This window comes from Hyla sarda, chromosome 8 (assembly GCF_029499605.1).
Source record: "Hyla sarda isolate aHylSar1 chromosome 8, aHylSar1.hap1, whole genome shotgun sequence".
Classification (NCBI taxonomy): domain Eukaryota; kingdom Metazoa; phylum Chordata; class Amphibia; order Anura; family Hylidae; genus Hyla; species Hyla sarda.
This window is the reverse complement of record NC_079196.1, coordinates 60,262,278-60,286,304: the sequence shown is the minus strand read 5'-3', so window position 1 is coordinate 60,286,304 and position 24,027 is coordinate 60,262,278.

The window sequence follows — 24,027 nt, the reverse complement described above, 5'->3', positions numbered from 1 at the left end:
ACAAGAAAGTGACTCGTTACGGGTCAAAACGGTCACCTTCTTGACCGAGTTCTGACGGGAAATTGCCTTTACGGCAAAATCCCGCCAGCCGGGCTCGTTCTTCGCCACCTCGTAGTTTGACCAGAAGAGTTCGAGACCCTCTGGCCGAACGAAGCTGACGTCAAACTCGGACGTACCGTAGGGGTGGATCAGGGCACAGATGTCACTCGCCCTGAATTCCATCTGGAGGAGGAGCTCAACCACTTTAGCGCGAGGTGGGCATGCATCCTCACCCCTCCAAATCAGACGGACCACATTCCTGCGGTTATTGTCCTGCCCGGTTGTCGGGAGGGACCAGACCACCTCCCCATTCTGCTCTCGGAAAGCCCCCAAACCGTGCCTCTCTATCCAGAAAGACAGGTCGACCTCACCCCTTCCCTCTACCTGGATCGACCTGTCTCCCCTACGCAGAGCCTCCAGGAGGCGCTGTTGCAAGTAACCCCCGGGGATGGACGGAGACGGGGACCCCCCTGGACCCCCGGCAGCGACATTAGCATAGCTCCTAGGAGCAGTCACTGCCGGGGGGGCAGCCGGGCCAGACCCAGACCCAGAACCACCATTCACACCACCACTCACATCATCCTTTTTTCCATCCATACCACTACTCCCACCAACATTCACTCCACTGACACTCCTCTCATCCACAACACTACTACACTCAGCATTCTCACTCATACCCTGCCTGACTGATTCTGGGCTGGCTGGGAATTGTAGTACCGCTGGCTTAACTACAGTCTTTTTTTCTGGCTTGACTGCTGCTGACGATGGCTCCTCCTTCTGAATGGACACCGATCCCGGCACCGGGACACTCCCCCCCCTCACAGGGGAGTGCCCCGCAGTGCCCACAGAACAAACTGTACTCGGGGGACCGCCCCCCGAGCACACGGACTCAACGCTCTCTGGCGCCCGGACACTCCCCCCCCTCACAGGGGAGTGCCCCGCGGCGCCAGTAGTGCCCACAGTACTCGGGGAACCGCCCCCCGAGCACACGGCAGCGTAACTCTCCTCTGGCACTTGGACACGCCCCCTGCCACCCTGGGGCGGTCCTGCAGTGCCAGAGCTGCCCGGCATGAGCCCATCCTGCCCTTCCCTACCGACAGGATGGGTGGGCTTCACAACTATTGCGCCCTTAGCCGTTGCTGACGCCTTACTGTACTCCCCGTGCTGGCCCCGCTCCACCTCAGGAACGGGGTCTGGCAGTTTGGGGGAGCCCGCAGCCTGAACCAGCTTTGCAGCTGGCCCAGACTGCTGGAAGGGGACAAATACATATTGTACCGTCTCCTTTGTCTTCCTTTTCTTGGACCTCTGCTTTACCACCACATCTTCACACTCCTCGTCCCCAAAGGTGAAATTCTGGAGGTGGGCTGGGGACTCCTGCATCACAATTGCCCTCAGCAGACCCCCAGCCTCACCCTCCACGTCATCCTCCTCACTCTCGCTTGGCGGAAGTGCCACCTGTCCAGCCTCAATGTAGCTGTCCTGGGTCTGGGTGTCACCTGGAGTAGCTACAACTCCCACACTTTCCTCCATCTTCTCCTCTTCACCACCATCCTCACTATCTTCACCGCCACTACTCTCCCCATCATCCACCTCTACCTTACCTGGGGATTTCGTGGCGGCAAACCGATCGCTGTTGATCAGCTTCTCCTTGAAGAGACCGCTCCCCTCCAGTATCTCCGCTCTCCTCGCCTCCAGCTTCACAATCTCGCCCTTCAGCGATGTTATCCTCTTCTTCAGTTCTGGCTTGCTCTTTCTGGATCCTGTACTCATCAGACTCTGGGTCGCACGCAGATCCTCTCTGGCCATCCTCAGCTCCTTGCCGCGCTGCTCGTACTCCGCAAACCTTGCGGCCATGCGAGAGCAGTACGTGGAACTGGACTCGCCGGGCCCACTCTCCGACCACATCTCCACACTGCTTTTCCGTGCCTTTCTTCCACCAGTGGATCTCTGGCTGGCACCCGTAGCCTGGGTAGCAGAGCCTGCATTGCTGCAGACTCTGCCCAATCTTCTCCCGGCCGGAACAATGGCTGTCGAAGTTTTCACTCCACTTCCCGCCAGCCTGGAACGGGGAGTGGAGCCACGAGGCTCCATTGCAGGAGCTTCTTCCCCAGGAATCTGCCACAAACCTGGGGAAAGCTTGTTGGAAAACTCTGCTTGGCTCTGCTCTGCTGGAAGTCTCAGGAGACACACCCGCACACACCCTGCTGGGAGCAGTAACTCTTTTTATTATAAAAATGCAAAACAAATCAGATACAAAACATTAAACAAAAACAAGCTTAACCAGCTATAACAAACATAACATAAATAAAATTGCAAAAACAAATTCTGCCTAACCGGCCAGCCCAAATTTACTAAAATACACTTTTACTTTTTTCACATACCAAAAAACTAAATATCACACTCAAACACGCATTCCAAAAAGAACATAAAAATAGCCCAACTTGGCTTATAAAAATATATAAAACATAAAATAAGCACGACTTGGCTATAAAACAAAAGAAAAGGAACATAAAGGTAGCACAACTTGGCTGTAACTCAAAAATGACCCTTACCCAGGGGGAAAAAAAAAAAAAAAAAAAAAAAAAAAAAGTAAAAAAAAAAAAAAAAAAAATATTTCAGCACAACTTGCTAATAAATAACACTCTGCCTCACAGCCAGAGATCCACCGGTGAAAGAAGGGCAGGGAAAAGCAGCGCGGAGACGCGGCCGGAGAGAGGGCCCAAAGAGCCCAGCCCCACGCACCGCCCCCGCACGGCCGCAAGGCCCGCGAAGCACGCCCAGCACGGCAAGGAGCCGAGGACGGCCAGAGAGGATCTGCGCGCGGCCCAGAAACCGGCGAGAGCCGGACCCAAAAAGAGCAAGCCACAACCGAAGAAAAGGACAACACCGCCGAAAAGCGAGACCGCGAAGCCGGAGGCGAGGAGAACAGAGACACCGGAGTGGAGCAGCCCCCCCAAGGAGGAAAAAATAAAATATAAAATTTTATACACAAACATGTATACATGCATATACGCAAGCATACACATACATACATATATATACATACACATGTATATACACATAAACGCACACATATACATACACATAAACACATATGACACTACTAAACTACTGGCCCGACTGCACTATACACTATATAATATAAAACAATATAAATACAAAACACAATATATACAAAACACAATACAAAACTTACTGAAAATACACAAAAATATACTACAGAAAACAACGGAAAACACCTACACTAAAACTGTCCCCTCACCCACACCACCCCTCCTGTACATGGGTCAGAGTCCATACCGTCCATACAGTTCACAAAGTCCAGTCCTTAACTGACCCATGTCAGGACCCCAAAACACCACAAAACCACCACCCACAAATACACCCTCCCCACCTAACACTCCTCCCAACCAACTTATATACAAACTTATACATTCTGAACCACCACCCCCTTTAGGCCCAAGTTTGGTTGCCTGTAAGCCCTTCATACCATGTCTACTAAACACAAAACAAAAAGCTAATGTGTACATGCATCAGCCCACCACCAGGGAGAAGGATGGCAGACCTGATACATAAATCATTTTATACTCTTTCCCTAACTCCCCCTACAATTCTCCCTAATTCTATCCCTACAATAAATCTGACCCTGCCCTCACCTTATCTCTACCCCTATAACACTGCCCCTAACCAAAAATAAAAGGTACTCTACCCAAAAGGTTTAGTACCTAGGGCACATGAAATGAGAAACCTCTCCACAGGAGAGATGCCCTACTGGTACCAAGACTGCCATACTCCAAAGACCTGATCTTCCCGAGGTCACCGGTGATGTTCCTACAGACCTCCACCTCGGAGAGGATTTTCTGTTGGGTCGACACTAAGCACCGTGCGTTCCACGTGTAGTACCTAACCACTAAACTGACTAAAAATAAAGTGCCCCGATCTCGGCCACCCAGGTTCCTGAATGCCCCATAAGCCCACTCCGGATAGGCAAGGCCGGCAAGTTGACTCCAGCCGATGGAAGCGCCCACCCTGTTATAGACCCCTATGTTAAAGGGACAATGAAGCAGAAAGTGGTCCATGCTTTCCAGCGTGTCCCCGCACTCTTCTCGGGGACATCCCCGGTCATCAGAGTTCCTGTACTTCAGGTTGTCCTTTACACATAGCTTCCCCTGAAAGCAGCGCCAGGCCAAGTCCCAAAACTTCTGGGGGATCCTTTTCATGTTTAAAAGATACAACCCCACCCTCAGATCCCGACCTGGGCAGTCCCTGAGCGCCAGAGGCTTCTGGAAGTGGGTCAACAGAACCCGTTTGTCAAGGAACTGCCTTGACTGGGTCCTGATCTCCCACACTCCCAGACCCCACCGACGTATCGCCTTCAGAGTCGGGGTAGCGTAAGCCGGAAGATATCCATGGGGCGTACGGAGGTCCTTCACTTGCCCTCCTGTCTCCCATTCCTGGAAGAAAGGCCGAAACCACTCCCTGCAGGAGAGTACCCACGGAGGAGCCCTCTCTGACCAGAGGTTCGAGATGTTAGCTTTCAAGAAGGTGTTCGTTAAGAACACCACAGGGTTTACCATAGATAAACCCCCTAGTCTCCTCGTGCGGTACGTAACCTCCCTCTTGACTAGGTTCAACCTGTTCCCCCATAACAGTTGGAAAAACAGGCTGTAGACCCTAGTGTAGTAAGCCTCTGGTAAGATACATACACTGCCCAGATAGATAAACAAGGGGAGCAGGTACGATTTGGTCAGGTGTACCCTTTCCCTGAGGGTCATAGACCAACCCTTCCACTGGTTCACCCTCTGAGTGGCATCCTGGAGCTTACCGTCCCAGTTTTTGGTGGGATAATCATCCTGGCCGAATGTGATGCCCAGAATTTTTGCTGACTCTTGGAGCTCTGGAAGGGTGTCCGGGAGATCAAACGTGGGATCTCCCCCTCCCAGCCAGAGACTTTCACACTTATCCCGGTTGATCTTGGACCCGGATGCCTCCGAGTAGCGGTCCACCTCTGACATCACCACATCGACCTCCTCCCGTGAGGAGACGAAAATAGTGACATCATCAGCGTACGCCACTACTCTCTGGGCGACATCCGGCTCCGCCAGAGTCATCCCGACTCCCGCCAACGGCCCACAATCTACCCTCCGGACGAAGGGATCGATTGCGAACACGTATAACAGCGGGCTCAAAGGACAACCCTGACGGACTCCGGACCCCACCTCAAAAGAGCGGCCAGACCAACCGTTCACCAGCGGGAAACTCTCTGCCCCTGCATATAAGGTGACAAGCCAATTCACAAAAGTACTCGGTAAGCCATATCTCAGGAGGACGGACCAGAGGTACTCGTGGTTCACCCGATCAAATGCTTTGGCCTGATCCAAGGACAGCATGTACCCCTTCCAGAGACCTGCACTACTCCGCTCCACTGCCTCCCTGACACTGAGGACAGCACTTAAGGTGCTTCGGCCCGGAACAGAGCAGTGCTGGGCCCCCGAAAGGAGCCGGGGTGCAAACTTCACCAACCGATTAAACAGTATCTTGGCCAGAAGCTTCCTGTCCGTATTGAGAAGAGCTATGGGCCTCCAATTCTCAATCCGGCTAGGATCTTTACCCTTTGACAGAAGAATCAGGGCTGACCTCCTCATTGACTTCGGCAGAGTGCCCGAGGAGAGACACTCATTGAATACCTCAGTCAAGAGGGGAGCTAAAAACTCCTTAAAGGTCCTGTACCACTCGGATGTTAAGCCATCCGGACCTGGCGACTTCTTGGGGGCGAGCCCCTCGATCGCCAGTCTCACTTCCTCTTCCCTGATTTCTTCTGCCAAAACATCAAGAGAGGGGTCTACCCCTGGCTCAGGAATAGTTTCAGCCAGGAAAGCCGACATCCCGTCTCGATCTAGATCCTTCCTTCCCAAGATGTGCGAGTAGAAGGATCTGACGACCTCCAGGATCCCTGATCTGGACCGATTCAGAGATCCCGTACTATCAATCAGTCCTGAGACCACTTTACTACTCACTGACATCTTACAGTTCTTGTAAGGGTCGGGCGAGCGGTACCTCCCGTAATCCCTCTCAAAAACCAAAGATGCGTGCCTATCGTACTGACACCCCATCAGCAAGGATTTCACTCTGGAGATATCCTCCCGGCTACCTCCAGTCGAGACAAGGAGCTCGAGTCTCCTCCTCAGACCCTGATACAGGCGGTACCTATTCAGGGACCTGAGGCTCGAGAGCTGGCGGAAGAACCCCGCAACCCGCTTCTTGAATATCTCCCACCACTCTGACTTACTACTACAAAGGCCCAGTAAAGGTACCTGACTCTGAAGAAAATCCTCAAAGGACTGTCTTATCTCCGCTTCCTCCAGGAGGGACGAATTCAGCTTCCAATAACCTTTACCCATCCGAGGGGTTTCTGAAACATTCAAGGAAAACAAAATCATACAGTGATCGGAGAACTCCACCTCAACCACGGACACTGCGGAAGAGACGGCTTCCTCCTTTAAATAAAACCTGTCTATCCTAGACCTGCAGCTACCTCGATGATAGGTGAAACCCACGTGGCCTGAGGGGCTCCGGATGTGGGCGTCCTCTAGGCGAGCTTCCCTAACTATATTATTGAGGGCCACGCTATCGTAAGCCAGCGGACCATTGGAACCTCTCCTATCTTGGGACCTCGTGACATTATTGAAGTCCCCTCCAAAAATCACTTGCCGGCTAGTAAAAAGGAAGGGCTTAATCCTCATAAAGAGATCTTTGCGGCCCCACTTGGTTTGTGGGGCGTAGATGTTAACGAGCCGGAGCTCTTGCCCCTTCATGAGGACATCTAAGATCAGGCACCTCCCCATTTCTAACTCAATAACCCGTCGGCATTCAACCGGAGCGGTAAAAAGGACCGCCACCCCACTATACGGCTCAGCCGCAAGAGACCAGTGGGAGGGCCCGCACCTCCACTCTCTTCTGGCTTTTACCAGGGAGGCTAGATCTGACAACCTGGTCTCTTGCAGATACAAAATGTCGGCTTCAACACGGCCGAGAAAATCAAAGGCTGCGAATCTAGCCGTATCAGACTTTATGCTGGCACAGTTAATGGATGCCAGCGTCAATGGGGTGAGTGCCGCCATCATGGGTGATTAAGTTAGATGGCCTCACCTTTATTTCCTCTTCCCCTTCTTCTTCGTGCCCTCATCCCCAGAAGAAGAAGAAAGGGCAGGACCGCTTTTACCCCTTTTTTTGGACTCGCTCTGGTCCATATGGTCCCCGTCTCCGTCCGACCCCGGTCTAGCCCTGCCCTCTGAGGAAGGTGCCTCAACAGGACAGGGCCCAGTTCCCCCCAGAGGCTCCCCCTCCCTAGGCACCTCGCCCTCACCCTCCCCCTCCAAGGAGGGGGAGGAGATGTTATCAAGGACGAGGTACCGGTTTGACAGGTCAACCAGAGGGGGGGCAGTCAGGCTTCCGCTTTGGACCCGGCCCGCAGTACGAGGGAGAGAGGGCTTGGACCTCTTCTTTCTCCCTTTCCTTTTGCCCTTGTCTTTCTTTTTGGCCTTCTCTACACTCTCCTCATCCACACTTTCATAGTGGGAGGAATCGGAAGAGTCGGCCATATTGCCTTCCTCTTCGCCCAGTCTCCTGACCTCCTCATCCAGCACGTCCTCCTCCAGGGCTTCAGTCATTTCAGGGCCAGCTTCAGGAGCAGGGGCCGGAGCTACCCCCGTCACTTGGGCACTCTCCTGCTCCCTACTCCTCCTCAGATTTTCCTCCCGCCTTAGTTTGGCGGGGCCCTTCTTCCTCACTAGCCCTGGTGCGCCCCCATCCCTGCTCGTACCCTCTCCAGCCGAGGCAACTTCACAGCTCTCCCCAGCCGGAGCGGCCGCCGCACGGGCGAAGGCGCTAGGACAACGGCTGAAAGGGTGCCCGAGGACACCACACAGATGGCAGCGGATCTGCCTACAGGATGCGGCCAGATGACCCACCCCACCACACAAAGCACAGACCTGTACAGTACAAGCTGCGCTAAAATGGGTGGGGCTACCGCACCTGTGACAGACCTTAGGCTGCCCCTGGTAGAAGACCTGGATCCTGTCACGTCCAAGGAAGGCGGCTGACGGAATGTGGGCAACCGTACTCCCTGAACGCCTGAGTTTGACGGAAAACGTCCAGGCCCCGGACCAGATCCCGTGCTCATCAATGTTTTTCTTGGGCATGTCCGTCACATCCCCATACCGACCGAGCCAGGTCATGATGTCGTAACAAGAAAGTGACTCGTTACGGGTCAAAACGGTCACCTTCTTGACCGAGTTCTGACGGGAAATTGCCTTTACGGCAAAATCCCGCCAGCCGGGCTCGTTCTTCGCCACCTCGTAGTTTGACCAGAAGAGTTCGAGACCCTCTGGCCGAACGAAACTGACGTCAAACTCGGACGTACCGTAGGGGTGGATCAGGGCAAAGATGTCACTCGCCCTGAATTCCATCTGGAGGAGGAGCTCAACCACTTTAGCGCGAGGTGGGCACGCATCCTCACCCCTCCAAATCAGACGGACCACATTCCTGCGGTTATTGTCCTGCCCGGTTGTCGGGAGGGACCAGACCACCTCCCCATTCTGCTCTCGGAAAGCCCCCAAACCGTGCCTCTCTATCCAGAAAGACAGGTCGACCTCACCCCTTCCCTCTACCTGGATCGACCTGTCTCCCCTACGCAGAGCCTCCAGGAGGCGCTGTTGCAAGTAACCCCCGGGGACGGACGGAGACGGGGACCCCCCTGGACCCCCGGCAGCGACATTAGCATAGCTCCTAGGAGCAGTCACTGCCGGGGGGGCAGCCGGGCCAGACCCAGACCCAGACCCAGAACCACCATTCACACCACCACTCACACCACCACTCACATCATCCTTTTTCCCATTCATACCACTACTCCCACCAACATTCACTCCACTGACACTCCTCTCATCCACAACACTACTACACTCAGCATTCTCACTCATACCCTGCCTAACTGATTCTGGGCTGGCTGGGATTTGTAGTACCGCTGGCTTAATTTCCGGCTTGGCTGCTGCTGCTGATGATGATGATGATGGCTCCTCCTTCTGAATGATCAATGGTGCCTCCTGAGTCTGGGGCTGCCCCACCGAGCGCACCCCAGCTCCTCCCACGGCGCCATTGCCGGACACTGATCCCGACACCGGGACACTCCCCCCCCTCACAGGGGAGTGCCCTGCAGTGCCCGCAGAACACACTGTACTCGGGGGACCGCCCCCCGAGCACACAGACACAACGCTCTCTGGCGCCCGGACACTCCCCCCCCTCACAGGGGAGTGCCCCGCGGCGCCAGTAGTGCCCACAGTACTCGGGGAACCGCCCCCCGAGCACACGGCAGCATAACTTGCCTCTGGCACTTGGACACGCCCCCTGCCACCCTGGGGCGGTCCTGCAGTGCCAGAGCTGCCCGGCATGAGCCCATCCTGCCCTTCCCTACCGACAGGATGGGTGGGCTTCACAACTATTGCGCCCTTAACCTTTCCTGACGCCTTACTGTACTCCCCGTGCTGGCCCCGCTCCACCACAGGAACGGGGTCTGGCAGTTTGGGGGAGCCCGCAGCCTGAACCAGCTTTGCAGCTGGCCCAGACTGCTGGAAGGGGACAAATACATATTGTACCGTCTCCTTTGTCTTCCTTTTCTTGGACCTCTGCTTGACCACCACATCTTCACACTCCTCGTCCCCAAAGGTGAAATTCTGGAGGTGGGCTGGGGACTCCTGCATCACAATTGCCTTCAGCAGACCCCCAGCCTCACCCTCCACGTCATCCTCCTCACTCTCGCTTGGCGGAAGTGCCACCTGTCCAGCCTCAATGTAGCTGTCCTGGGTCTGGGTGTCACCTGGAGTAGCTACAACTCCCACACTTTCCTCCATCTTCTCCTCTTCACCACCATCCTCACTATCTTCGCCGCCACTACTCTCCCCATCATCCACCTCCACCTTACCTGGGGATTTCGTGGCGGCAAACCGATTGCTGTTGATCAGCTTCTCCTTGAAGAGACCGCTCCCCTCCAGTATCTCCGCTCTCCTCGCCTCCAGCCTCACAATCTCGCCCTTCAGCGATGTTATCCTCTTCTTCAGTTCTGGCTTGCTCTTTCTGGATCCGGTACTCATCAGACTCTGGGTCGCACGCAGATCCTCTCTGGCCATCCTCAGCTCCCTGCCGCGCTGCTCGTACTCCGCAAACCTTGCGGCCATGCGGGAGCAGTATGTGGAACTGGACTCGCCGGGCCCACTCTCCGACCACATCTCCACACTGCCTTTCCGTGCCTTTCTTACACCAGTGGATCTCTGGCTGGCACCCGTAGCCTGGGTAGCAGAGCCTGCATTGCTGCAGACTCTGCCCGATCTTCTCCCGGCCGGAACAATGGCTGTCGAAGTTTTCACTCCACTTCCCGCCAGCCTGGAACGGGGAGTGGAGCCACGAGGCTCCATTGCAGGAGCTTCTTCCCCAGGAATCTGCCACAAACCTGGGGAAGGCTTGTTGGAAAACTCTGCTTGGCTCTGCTCTGCTGGAAGTCTCAGGAGACACACCCGCACACACCCTGCTGGGAGCAGTAATCACTGTCTATGTCAGTGTTTCCCAAGTAGGGAGCCTCCAGCTGTTGCAACACTACAACTCCCAGCATGCCCGGACAGCCAAAGGCTGTCCGGGCATGCTGGGAGTTGTAGTTTTGCAACAGCTGGGGCCACCCTGCTTGGGAAACACTGGTCTATGTAGAGGACAGGAGCTTCTTCAGGGTCCTGTAAGTAAAAAAGTAATGGAGCCGCCCTCACCTGGTGTGCAAAGGAGTAGCTAACCCTGGTACAGGTAAAGTGTACAGATCATGTAATACCTCCCTCTACTGTAGGGGGCGCTACCAGACACCAGTCAGTGCATACGCTTCAGTAATACAGGGGTTTTACCAGTGAATGCCCATTTTGATTGGTCGGTTCTTCCGGGCCATTGACACGTTTCACAGATCTGGACTGTCCGTACATTGTATGTTGAGCCCGGTTTCAACTTACGATGTTCCAGAAAAGACCATCGTATGTTGAAACTATTGTATGTTGAGGCCATTGTAAGTTGAGGGATCACCATACTTGATTCCTCTTTTTTTCAGAGGATCCCGTGAGCTTTTAACCCCTTCCCTCTCCATTGAAAACACGTGCACAATGTTCGGCTGACAGCGATTTCATATGTATAGACAGTTTCAGGGCTTGTCCTAACTGATATGTAATGATCCCTGATCTTTATTGATAATATTTGTGATATATATATATATATATATATATATATATATATAAGAAATTGAGTGAGAAATGAATTTGGCCACAAGGGTAACCTAAAGTCTACGTAGACATGTGCACTTCTTCTTGCATTCTAGTGTAGAATTTACTTTGTAAAGAAAACATCCAGCAAACTGGATAGTGTAGGAAATGTGAGGGCAATGGAACGCTCCATGGTTGGGTACTTCAAAACAAGCTGAGAGGAAACAGGCATGTGAGAGATTGGAAAGCAGGCAGCAGTCCCGGTTTATTCCACCACCCTTTGCATGTGGAAGTACAAAGGACAACCTGAGCTTAATGCGTGAGTCACATCTCCTCCCAGGAACTAGGGACAGCAATTCCTAGCATCTGTTTCCTTAACTATCCCCCAGAGGATACGCATGGCAATTCACAACGAGCAAAAAATAGAGGCAGGAGATTACCTCAAAACAAATGAGAAGCAACAGAGATTTCATGTCATGATACTTACTCACTAAATATTTCCTCTACTTGATGATCTTAAACGTTGCTATTAGCTCATTTTATTCATATTGCCATTCCATGGAAATTTGTGAAGAGGCTGCGTAAATAGATACAGTGATCCCTCAACTTACAATGGCCTCAACATACAATAGTTTTCTGGACCATCGTAAGTTGAAACCAGACTCAACATAAAATGCTACAATCTGGACAGTCCAGATCTGTGAAACGTGTCAATGGCCGGAAGAACCGACCAATCAAAATGGGCATTTTACTGGTAAAACCCCTGTATTACTGAAGCGTATGCACTGACTGGTGTCTGGTAGCGCCCCCTACAGTAGAGGGAGGTATTACATGTTCTGTACTCTTTACCTGTACCAGGGTTAGATGCTCCTTTGGACACCAGGTTAGGGCGACTCCATTACTTTTTTACTTACAGGACCCTGAAGAAGCTCCTGTCCTCTACATAGACCAGTGTTTCCCAAGCAGGGTGGCCCCAGCTGTTGCAACACTACAACTCCCAGCATGCCCGGACAGCCTTTGGCTGTCCGGGCATGCTGGGAGTTGTAGTGTTGCAACAGCTGGAGGCTCCCTACTTGGGAAACACTGACATAGACAGTGATTTACAGCTCCCAACAGATCAGTCTTACTTTTATATGTAAGGATTTGCTTTATCTATATTAGTTATCTACTTATTTTTCTTTAATTCTCACTTTTTCCTATTTTTGATGACATTTTGGTGCCTTTAGAACCAATTACCAGGTTTCCATAGAGTTCTGGTCTCAACATACAATGGTTTCAACATACAATGGTCGTCCCAGAACCAATTACTATTGTAACTTGAGGGACCACTGTATATTTATGTTATGTTAGTTGTGTAGAACGTATAAAAGTCATTGCGCATTGTATGATGCTGTCGTCTTTGCTAAAGATTCTAAATCTGTCTTCTAGACATGATACAGTACTTTCAGTTCTATTATTGTGATGCGCATGTGGTTTCTTAGGACATCATTGTGACATTGTGCATGGAAGAATTAATCAGAATTAATCTATTTCCATGGTAAAAGAGAGACTGGGGCCAATAGTGGGACACATGATGGTGCAATGTAGAGGACTACAATGTTTTTTTGGATCCTAATGGGTCCTGCAGGACCGGATATAAAACTTGCAGGAGCCGGCGGTTTTTAGTCTTGAGTGGGCAGGAGCGGATGGCCACAGCCACATACAGCAGGTCCTGCATAGTCCTAAAAACCTCTGAAATGGCACAGGAGGCTGATGTCATTGGGATTGGACGTACGCGTTGCAGGAGTGGATCACTTACCTTGTAGGAGAGGGCAGTAGTGGTCACAAATCCAGCAGGAGCGGGATTAAGAAAACAGTCTCGCGCAGGGCTCTAGTGCATTGCTTGAAACATAAAGAGAGAGGAAAAAAGAGGGAGATTGCGCCTCTAGTGAAGAACGTTTAAAACTTGAGTTTACACGTATTCAAGGTTAAACTCACCAGAAGGCATTGCGCTCAGGGCACAACACCTAAAAAGCGTGGTATGGTAGCAGTTCCCAGGTCTGCAACCTCAGTCCTCTGGTAGCAGGCACGCTGTCGCGTGTGTAACGTAATGGCAGGTTTATGTAAAAAATTGGACGAATTTTGGCGCTGGAACTCTGGATTTTAAGAAGATCAGGAACACATCTGCATCCCTTTAGAAGGCTTTATTTGTGAATACATAAGCTATGCGTTTCTGGTGCCTGACGAAGGGTCCGGTTCGGACCAGAAACGCGTAGCTTGTGTATTCACAAATAAAGCCTTCTAAAGGGATGAAGATGTGTTCCTGATCTTCTTAAAATCCAGAGTTTCAGCGCCAAAATTTGTCCAATTTTTTACATAAACCTGCCATTACTAGTGCATTGCTTAGCATTGTTGCTGTACTGCACTGGCTTTAAAGGGGTATTCCAGAACAAAACTTTTTTTTATATATATAAACTGGCTCCAGAAAGTTAAACAGATTTGTAAATTACTTCTATTAAAAAATCTTAATCCTTCCAATAGTTATTAGCTTCTGAAGTTGAGTTGTTGTTTTCTGTCTAACTGCTCTCTGATGACTCACGTCCCGGGAGCTGTGCAGTTCCTATGGGGATATTCTCCCATCATGCACAGCTCCCGGGACGTGACATCATCATTGAGCAGTTAGACAGAAAACTTCAGAAGCTAATAACTATTGGAAGGATTAAGATTTTTTTATAGAAGTAATTTACAAATCTGTTTAACTTTCCGGAGCCAGTTGATATATATATATGTAAAAAAAGGTTTTGCCTGAAATACCCCTTTAAATTTGACCCATTAAAACATATGCATGGTTGGTATTGTCTATATGTTTCTCTGAAAATTTGTCCTAGCAGATAGGGAGATTAAATTACAAGTCCAAGTGAAGACAGATTCATTATGAATAGAGATGAGCGAACTTACAGTAAATTCGATTCGTCACAAACTTCTCAGCTCGGCAGTTGATGACTTTTCCTGCATAAAGTAGTTCAGCTTTCAGGTGCTCCCGTGGGCTGGAAAAGGTGGATACAGTCCTAGGAGACTCTTTCCTAGGACTGTATCCACCTTTTCCAGCCCACCGGAGCACCGGAAAGCTGAACTAATATATGCAGGAAAAGTCAGCGACCGCCAAGCTGAGAAGTTCGTGACGAATCGAATTTACTGTAAGTTCGCTCATCTCTAATTATGAACAATCTAGTACTTCAGGAGGATTAAGTAAAAAATGATAATTTTATTGTAGCATACATCATTTTTTACCAGATTTTACTGAAATTCTGGGTTTTGCCTTTGAGCCTCAGATGACTGGTGTCCTTAGGGTGCCGTCACATATATCCAGGGATCCAACTCAGAGTACTGAGCCACAGCTGATGCCAAAACTGATGGTAAAGCGCATCAGCTGTGGCATGGTCCGGCGCCCAGTTATTTCTGCAGACAACAGGGGAACGCTGTAAGATCTGAAGATCACTGCTGAATAGTGTTGCTCACGAATATTCGAAATTCAAATTTTAATCGCGAATATCGCATATTCGCGAATATTGCGAATATAGCACTATATATTCGCAATTACGAATATTCTTTTTTTTTTTTTTTTGTTCACAGTACACATCACAGTGATGTCTAGTGGTACGCCCTCCGCACCTGAGAGCTTTGGCTCTCGCTCCCCGCACCTCCAGACTTGCCGTCTGCTGTACGGATACGTGGAATAATGCATCGTTTGGGAAATACTTTGCAGCTTTTTTCAAGTCTTCTGCTTTTCATGTTTTACACATCACAGTGATCACTGCATCCCTATCTGCTCTTCGCATATGCGCATATTCGCGAAAATTGAGCCCTCCCTTCTTTAATGGTATAGGCAACTAATGGGCTGGTGCAGTGGTCTCCAACCTGCGGACCTCCAGATGTTGCAAAGCTACAACTCCAGCATGCACGGACAGCCAACGGCTGTCCGGGCATGCTGGGAGTTGTAGTTTTGCATATGCGCAAAAAAAAAAAAAAAGAATATAATGAATATGCGAATTTCACGAATATATGACGAATATTTGTCCATATATTCACGAAATATCACAAATTCGAATATGGCCTATGCCGCTCATCACTACTGCTGAATATGTTTGAATTAACCTGTTAAGGACCAAGGACGTACCGGTACATCCTGAGTCCTTTCCCTTTCTACAACGCAGGGCCACGGCGTGGCCCTGCGTCGTAGCGGGTCGGGCCCTGCCTGTAACTACGGCCGGGTCCCGTGGCTAATAGCGCGTTGCAGTGATCGTGGTGCCGCGCGCTATTAACCCTTTAGACGTGGCGTTCAAAGTTGAACGCCGCGTCTAAAGTGAAAGTGAAACAATGCCGGTTAGCTCAGTGAGCTGTTCGGGATCGCCACGGCGAAATTGCAGCGTCCCGAACAGCTGTAGGACACGAGGAGGGTCTCCTACCTTGCCTCCTGGTGTCCGATCACCGAATGACTGCTCAGTGCCTGAGATCCAGTCATGAGCAGTCAAGCGGCAGAATCATTGATCACTGGTTTCCTATGAGAAACCAGTGATCAATGTAAAAGATCAGTGTGTGCAGTGTTATAGCCACCTATGGGAGCTATAACATTGCAAAAAAAAGTGAAAAAAAAGTGAATAAAGATCATTTAACCCCTCCCCTAATAAAAGTTTGAACCACCCCCTTTTCCCATTTAAAAAAAAAAATACAGTGTAAATAAAAATAAAAATATGTGGTATCACCTCGTGCGGAAATGTCCAAATTATACAAATATATAATTAATTAAACAGCACGGTCAATGGCGTACGCGCAAAAAAAATTCAAAGTCCAAAATAGTGTATTTTTGGTCACTTTTTATATCATGAATAAATGAATAAAAAGTGATCAACTCGTCCGATCAATATAAAAAGGGTACCGCTAAAAGCTTCAGATCACGGCGCAAAAAATGAGCCCTCATACCGCCCCATACACGGTAAAATAAAAAAGTTATGGGGGTCAGAACATGACAATTTTAAACATATAAATTTTCCTGCATGTAGTTATGATTTTTTTCAGAAGTACGACAAAATCAAACATATATAAGTAGGGTATCATTTTAACCATATGGACCTACAGAATAATGATAAGGTGTCATTTTTACACTGCGTAGAAACAGAAGTTACAAAATGGTGTTTTTTTTTTTTTCAATTTTGTCTCACAATGATTTTTTTCCCGTTTCGCCGTAGATTTTTGGGTAAAATTACTGATGTCATTACAAAGTAGAATTGGTGGCACAAAAAATAAGCCATCATATGGATTTTTAGGTGCAAACTTGAAAGGGTTATGATTTTTTTTTTAAACAAAAGTGCAAAAAGGGAAAAAACCCTGGTCTTAAGGGGTTAAATAAGCCAATAGAAGTTAATAACTAAAAGATAAATCCATCCCAGAGATAACTTTCCTGTATGTTGCAAAGGCTTTGTTTAGAATTATTACACATATGTCAGCTACTTACATTATATTCGTAATAAGAGCATTTAATGCAAAAAATTATTCTGAGCACAGTATTAGTCAGTAGTTGGGGGTTCCTGGACCCAAATGCAAAATCCATATCCACCCCCTACCGTGCACCATTTATGATACTAGTGTGTTCTTATGTAGACACCAGAGCTTGGATAACATTGCTACCCAACCTAACAACCATGCTCTTGGATTAGGAGGAATTTGTTTCTTTTCTTGACACATTGCAAAGTCTTTTCCAGCTGACTATATAAAATGAGTATATGTTCTATTATAAAATATACATTTTTACAAGACATTAGGGCAGAGTTATCAATGCTGTTTAAAAATCTTATTTGCTCATAGCAACCAGTTGGAGCTCAGCTTTAGTTTTACAAGAGCAGTTTTAAAATAGTTTTTCTTTTAGACAATTTTGATACATACCGTATTTTTCGCCGTATAAGACGCACTTTTTCTTCCCCAAAACTGGGGGGGGGGGGGGGGGGGGAAGTTGGTGCGTGTTATACGGCAAATACACATTAAAACCAGTCCTATAGCGGCGGTACCTGCGGCCATCAACGGCCAGGACCTGCAGCTAATACAGGACATCACCGATCACGGTGATGCCCTGTATTAACCTTTCAGATGCGGCGATCAAAGCTGACCGCCGCGTCTGAAGGGAAAGTGACACTAACCCGGCTGCTCAGTCAGGCTGTTCGGGACCGCCGCGGTGAAATCGCGGCGTCCCGAACAGCTTACAGGACACAGGGAGGGACCTTACCTGCCTCCTCGGTGTCTGCTCCGTTCCGAGACCCCCTGCATGGCCGGCGCTCTCCTTCGTCGTCATCACGTTGTCGCGCACGCCGTCCCGTCATCCAATAGGAGCGGCGTGCGTAGTGACGTGATGGTGGCGACTGAGAGCGAGGATACCTGGCAGCAGAGACGTTCCAGAGCGACAGGGACACCCCGGGGATGCGGCGACAGCGATGGAGGGCGACATCCAGGGCAGCGGTGACGGGTCCAGAGCGGAGGGGACACGTGAGTATTACCTCCTATACCAGTGGTCTTCAACCTGCGGACCTCCAGATGTTGCAAAGCTACAACTCCTGGCATGCCCCGACAGCCAACGGCTGTCCAGGCTTTCTGGGAGTTGTAGTTTTGCAACATCTGCAGGTCCGCAGGTTGAAGGTTCACAATCTTCTTTTTCTAGATTTTCACCCTTTAAAATTGGGTGCGTCTTATATGCCGGAGCGTCTTATATGGCGAAAAATACGGTAAGGCCCATTTTTTTTAAACTGTCTAGCTCTCCATAGCAACCAATCACAGTTCATCTTTTATTTTTAAAACTGTTTTGAAAACTGTAAGCTGAGCTTTGATGAGTTGCTTTGGACAACAAAGAGTTTCTTTTAGACAGTTTTTATTTATTTATTCCCCTGTTGCCTTGACAATGTACAATTAAACTAGAGAGTCTAAAAATGCACAAATTTCTTCGAAAAATAGCACTGGACCTATCCGTAGGTCAGTGTTTCCAAACAGCACGTCTCTAGCTGTTGCAAAACTACAACCCCCAGCATGCAAGGACAGCCTTTGGAACTGAGCTGCAATACGATATACAACTTAAGCACAGGAGTGGTGCTATTTTTTATTTTTTTTTAATCAGTTTTGTTTTTCTAATCTTGGATATCCCCTTTAAGCTTTTGTTATTTTACACAAAATGTTTTACACAATTTTTGCCTTAAAAAATTGGGGTAGATTTAATAAAAATGTCTGAAAGAGATGATTATTTGTTTATAGAAACCAACCACAGCTCAGCTTTTATTTTACCAAAGCAGTTTAAGGGTACATTCTCACGAGCGGATTTGCAGCATATTTTATGCTGCAGATACGCCACTGAAGGACCTCTATATGCTGGCTTTACATGTGCCTGCTCGGAGCGGCACCGCTACGTGCAGACACACTGAAATGATGTGCGAGTCGCCGCGCATGCGCGGTGTACTTGCACACATCGCGGCTGCTCCCCCTGCTGAATGAGCTGCCGCGATGTGCGAGTATACTGTGCATACGCGCGGTGACTCGCTCATCGCAGTGTGTCTGCTCGTATTGCCGCTCCGAGCAGGCACATGTAAAGGCAGAATACAGAGCGTCCTTCACCGGCGGATCCGCAGTGAAATACGCTGTGAAAATCCGCTCGTCTGAACGTACCCTTAGAAATGAAAGCTAAGCTCTGATAGGTTGCTTAGGTTTTTCCATTCGTAATAATTCTTTACTTTATATCGCAGCACTTTACAGTCAAATTGGTCCCTGTCCCCATTGGGACTCACAATTAAAATATACCTTTCAGCATATTTCTGGAGCGTGGAAAGAAACTCACACAAACACAGGGAGAACATATAAACTCGTTGCAGATGTTGACCTTGGTGAGAATTGAACCTAGGATCCCAGCACTGCAGCCACCATGCTATAAGACACTTTTGATTTAAAAAAAATAAAATAAAAAATCATGAGCCCTTTCGTTAAAGCGCACCCCTTTATCTAACAAGGTACAAAAGTATCTAGAGCATACAAAAGTACAATGACCCCTCGACCTACGATGGCCCCGACATACGATCATTTCAACATACGATGGCCTCTCAGAGGCCATCGCATGTTGAAGGCAGCATCAACATACGATGCTTTTGTATGTCGGGGCCATCGCATAAACGGCTATCCGGCAGCGCAGACTGCTTCAGCTGCCCCCGGATAGCTGTTTACGGTGCCCCGTGTGGTCCGCTGATGATCACTTACCTGTCCTTGGGGCTTCGGCGCTTCCTCTTCGGGATCCCCTCCATCGCCAGCGCTTTCCATCGTCGTCATCACGTCGCGCACATGCCGTCCCCTCATCCAATAGGAGCGGCGTGCGGAGCGGCGTGCGGAGCGTCGTGCGGAGTGACGGGATGGCGGCGACCGAGAGCGGCGACCGAGAGCGAGGATGCCGGGGAAGCAGAGGCCTTGCCGGAGCGTCGGGGACAGTGTCGATGGAGGGCGACATCCAGGGCAGCGGTGACGAACGGTGACAGTCCGGAGCAGCGGGGACAGGTGAGTATAACTTCCTATACCAGTGGTCTTCAACCTTTGGACCTCCGGGTTGTAGACCACTGTCCTATACTTTACATTGCACGGATCCCTCAACATACGATGGTTTCAACAAATGATGGTCCATTTGGAATGGATTACCATCGTATGTTGAGGGACCACTGTATCTACATAAACCACATAAAAGATGCGGTACAAGGCATGTATACCAGTTTTTTTTGGGCACAAAGTGCAGCAATGTTCTAGCACATTTGCAATAGTTATTGCAACAGTTAATCTTCTTCCATTATGTTTTCTGTTGGTTCCTTCTCTTCTGTAGTTTAGTTCAAAGAACTTCTCATTCCATACTGGAGACTTAAGGCATGTACTCTTGCAGAGCTCTGTATATTACGACTGACCACAAACCTTGCGTAATGAATAGTTATAATAGAATATGCATCAGAATTTCCTTAGCAATTAACTCACAAGTACACATAGTTTATTGGCCAAGTAATTTGGACCTGAGAATCCCTTTAGGCACGTCCTTTATACAGAGTTTGGCTCATGGTATATGAAGTTATGAATGCGGTGACATCAGACTTTACTGAATTTACCGGCATATTTTCTCTTTTGTGTTTTTAAGTAATAATGTAAAGTTATAAAACAGAGGCGCACATGTGGTGTTGGAATGGGAGCTATAGATCCAGCATTTTCAGCTCACAGATTAGTATCTGGAAGTCATTGTTCTTGACTATGAAAAATAACACAAGGCTTTCATCCTTAAATCAAAGTGCTGAAACACTTAGATGTTGCTTAGTGTCTGAGAACATTGTTTCTCGTGTTATTAACCGCCATATCGAAAAATATCAAAGATTCCTTGCATTGTAACAGTTTAGATTTCAAAACAGACATGTCAGCCGTTTCTTGCTGCCCTATATAGGGGCAGAATGTTCTAGATCAAGGGATGTTGATCATAAGGATATGTTTTTCTGGAAAGAAAAATGTAGGGAAAATGTTAAGTCTAAAGCATATTTCCAACACAAAAAATAATTATTACTTATCACAAGGCACAAGGATATGTTGTCACTTTCTGATTGGTGGGGCTCAAACCAAGGGGATTTAAGGGGTTGACCACCACCAATCATACTTTAATGGCATATCCTTTCACAATTGATGGATTGAGCCCAGAAATATGACCTCCTGAAACCATTATGGGAAGGAAGAGTTGTGAGCAAATACACTGTCAGAATAATACTGCAATTCTCTGGTAATGTACTGTACTATTCTGGTATAGCCAAGGAAAAAACTGTAATAACAATAATGAAATTGACTTTATTGATTTTATATTGAAAAGCATGGCACTTCACTCTGGATATAATGGAAGAGGTTCAACTCTCAGGAAAACTTTTTTTTAACCAGCGTGGAAAAACACTACAAACCACAACATACTTTTTATGAATTAAATACAAAAAAACTTTGCATAAAATCAATAGTACACCCAAATATAAGAAACTTTATAATATATCCTATTTGAGAAAAATGAGGCTGCTTTCTATCTCACTTTTCCACCTTGTCTGCATGATGGACTAGAATCTATGTGATGGATCAGCTTACATCCTTTTCATACAAATACACACTGTATGAGCTCTCACACCAGTTATTGATTCACAGCTGCTCAGTACTGCCCTATAATGGCCTCCATGCTGCTTTTTAGTGTTTGCTATAAAAAAAACTCCTCTTCTTTGTGTAAATGACATGGGAGACATCATAGAGGTTAGTCTTCACCCACCAGCTCAGGAACAAATGAAAATTAGAGATGAAACCCAAATGTCATGTCATGCAGAGTTCATACATGGCAGGTGCTGTCTGAAATTTGCAGCACATGCCGCTGATGTTGGTGATTTAACCCTTTAAATGCTGATTGGTTACTGTTGCAACCAGTTTTGGTCGCCTGTTCATAAAAGGGACACTGCGGAGTTGGAAAGGGTGCAGAGACGCGCGACTAAACTAATATGAGGCATGGAACATCTTAGCTATGAGGAGCGATTAAAGGAGTTACAATTGTTTAGTTTTGAGAAGAGACGTTTAAGGGGGGATATGATAAACGTATATAAGTATATAAATGGCCCATACAAAACATATGGAAAAAAACTGTTCCAGATTAAACCCCCCCCAAAGGACGAGGGGGCACTCCCTCCGTCTGGAGAAGAAAAGGTTTAGTCTAAAGGGGCGACACGCCTTCTTTACCGTGAGGACTGTGAATTTATGGAACGGTCTACCTCAGGAACTGGTCACAGCAGGAACAATTAACAGCTTTAAAACAGGGTTAGATACATTCCTGGAACAAAATAACATTAATGCTTATGCAGAATTATAAAACTACATCCCTTTCCCTTATCCCCTTACACCCTTCACTTCAATTCCCTGGTTGGACTTGATGGACGTATGTCTTTTTTCAACCATACTAACTATGTAACTATGTAACCAAAGGCCTTTACTATGCCTCCATACACCTGTCATAATAGATCTTCAAGCATGCTCTATTAGCAGAGCACAGATTTAATATATTCATCCACTGCCATAGCATTGCAAGGATCAGTATAAGCAATCTAATAATTGCTTATAAAAGTGCCACAGAGGGACTTAAAAAAAAATAAATAAAAGTTGGAAATATAAAAAAATTTAATCCCCGTTTTACTATTTTTTAAATACAATGATGTAAAAAAAAATCATCCAAACTATTCAAATATAACGTTATTAATCTCATACGATGAACAGAATAAATGGGGAAAAAAGAAATGCTAACAATACTGATTTTTGGTCACATTATACATCAGAAAACATTTAACAAAAATCGATAAAAAGGTCCTATCTAAACAAAATATGATACTGATAAAAAAAATAACAGATCACTATGCAAAAAATTGCTCTCATTTACTCTGATAGAAGGGAAAATAAACAAGTTTTAGGGGTCAGAATAGGGCAATAACAACATATTTAAATGGGCACTGTCAGCAACAAAAAAATCTTAGATGGTATATATGTACATCTTTATGAAAGAAATTGGGAATTTTAAATAATGCCACTAGGTGTCCTCGTTCTGGCTTAAATGCTGTTTTGTCGAGCAGTCATGTCATCTTTGTCCCAGTGCTCTCAGCGGCCTGGGACGAAGATGACTCCAGAAGTCCAGGAAGGTAGTGCAGGACTAGGGGTCCACAGTGTGCTTGTGTGCACACTCCTAGCTTGTCTAAGAGACTGCAGAAAGTGAGCGCTGGGAGTGTGCACATTGAGACTCTGAGCCTCACTGGCTAAAGACTGAGGGTGGAAGTTTACCCATTATATGGAAGAGCAAGCGTAGTGCTTACCATTAGGAACGCCCCATTCCCATAGTAAATGCTAAACAGACTGAACAAGATAATGGAGGGCCTTTGGTGGCAAAAACTGATGCTTAACAGCATGAAACGACATGGGAGAATCTTTCTTAATCATTTTGTGACAGGTAAGAAAGTAGATGTTTGTTTTTCATTAAAAAAAAGTAAAATAAAGCATAAGCTATAAATTGGTAATTGTAATTATTCTGACTAGACATAAGCGAATCGAATTGGACAAATCGATAAGACAAATCGCTTCATTAACTCCATTTAGTGTGGGTAAGGGGACCTAAAATGGCGTCTACACGTGTGAGGACAAGGAATTCTGGGAAGGTGGGTAGGAGGGTGGCATGCAGGCTATCAGCAGCCAGCCAGCCTTGTGATGCCACAGCCCAATATATTCGGCAGCCAGTGCTGAAGACAGGCATTTCTGGGACTTTTAGCTCAGAGAGCAGACTGTGTGTTACTGACAATCACAAAACAGATCTTATTCTTCACAGCAGCAAATCCATTTACCTCAAGCCTGCATCACTGCAGGCAGGTTGACAGGCAGGGACAGTTCAGAGTGTGAAAGAGTACACTTATTTCTAAATTAAAAATTATCTTTAATCTCTTCAATTGTTATGCCATATGGTCTCCCGAACCTGCTGCCACATCCAGACGCTCTGCGGCAGTGGTTCTAATAGTGACACCTGTAATCTGCATGTCATACTGAATAATAGCATTATTTTACTGTAGCCCGGAAATAGCTGCTTTTAATAGCAATTCTACGCCAATAAATTAGGATGGAAACACATTTTTTTCCCCGC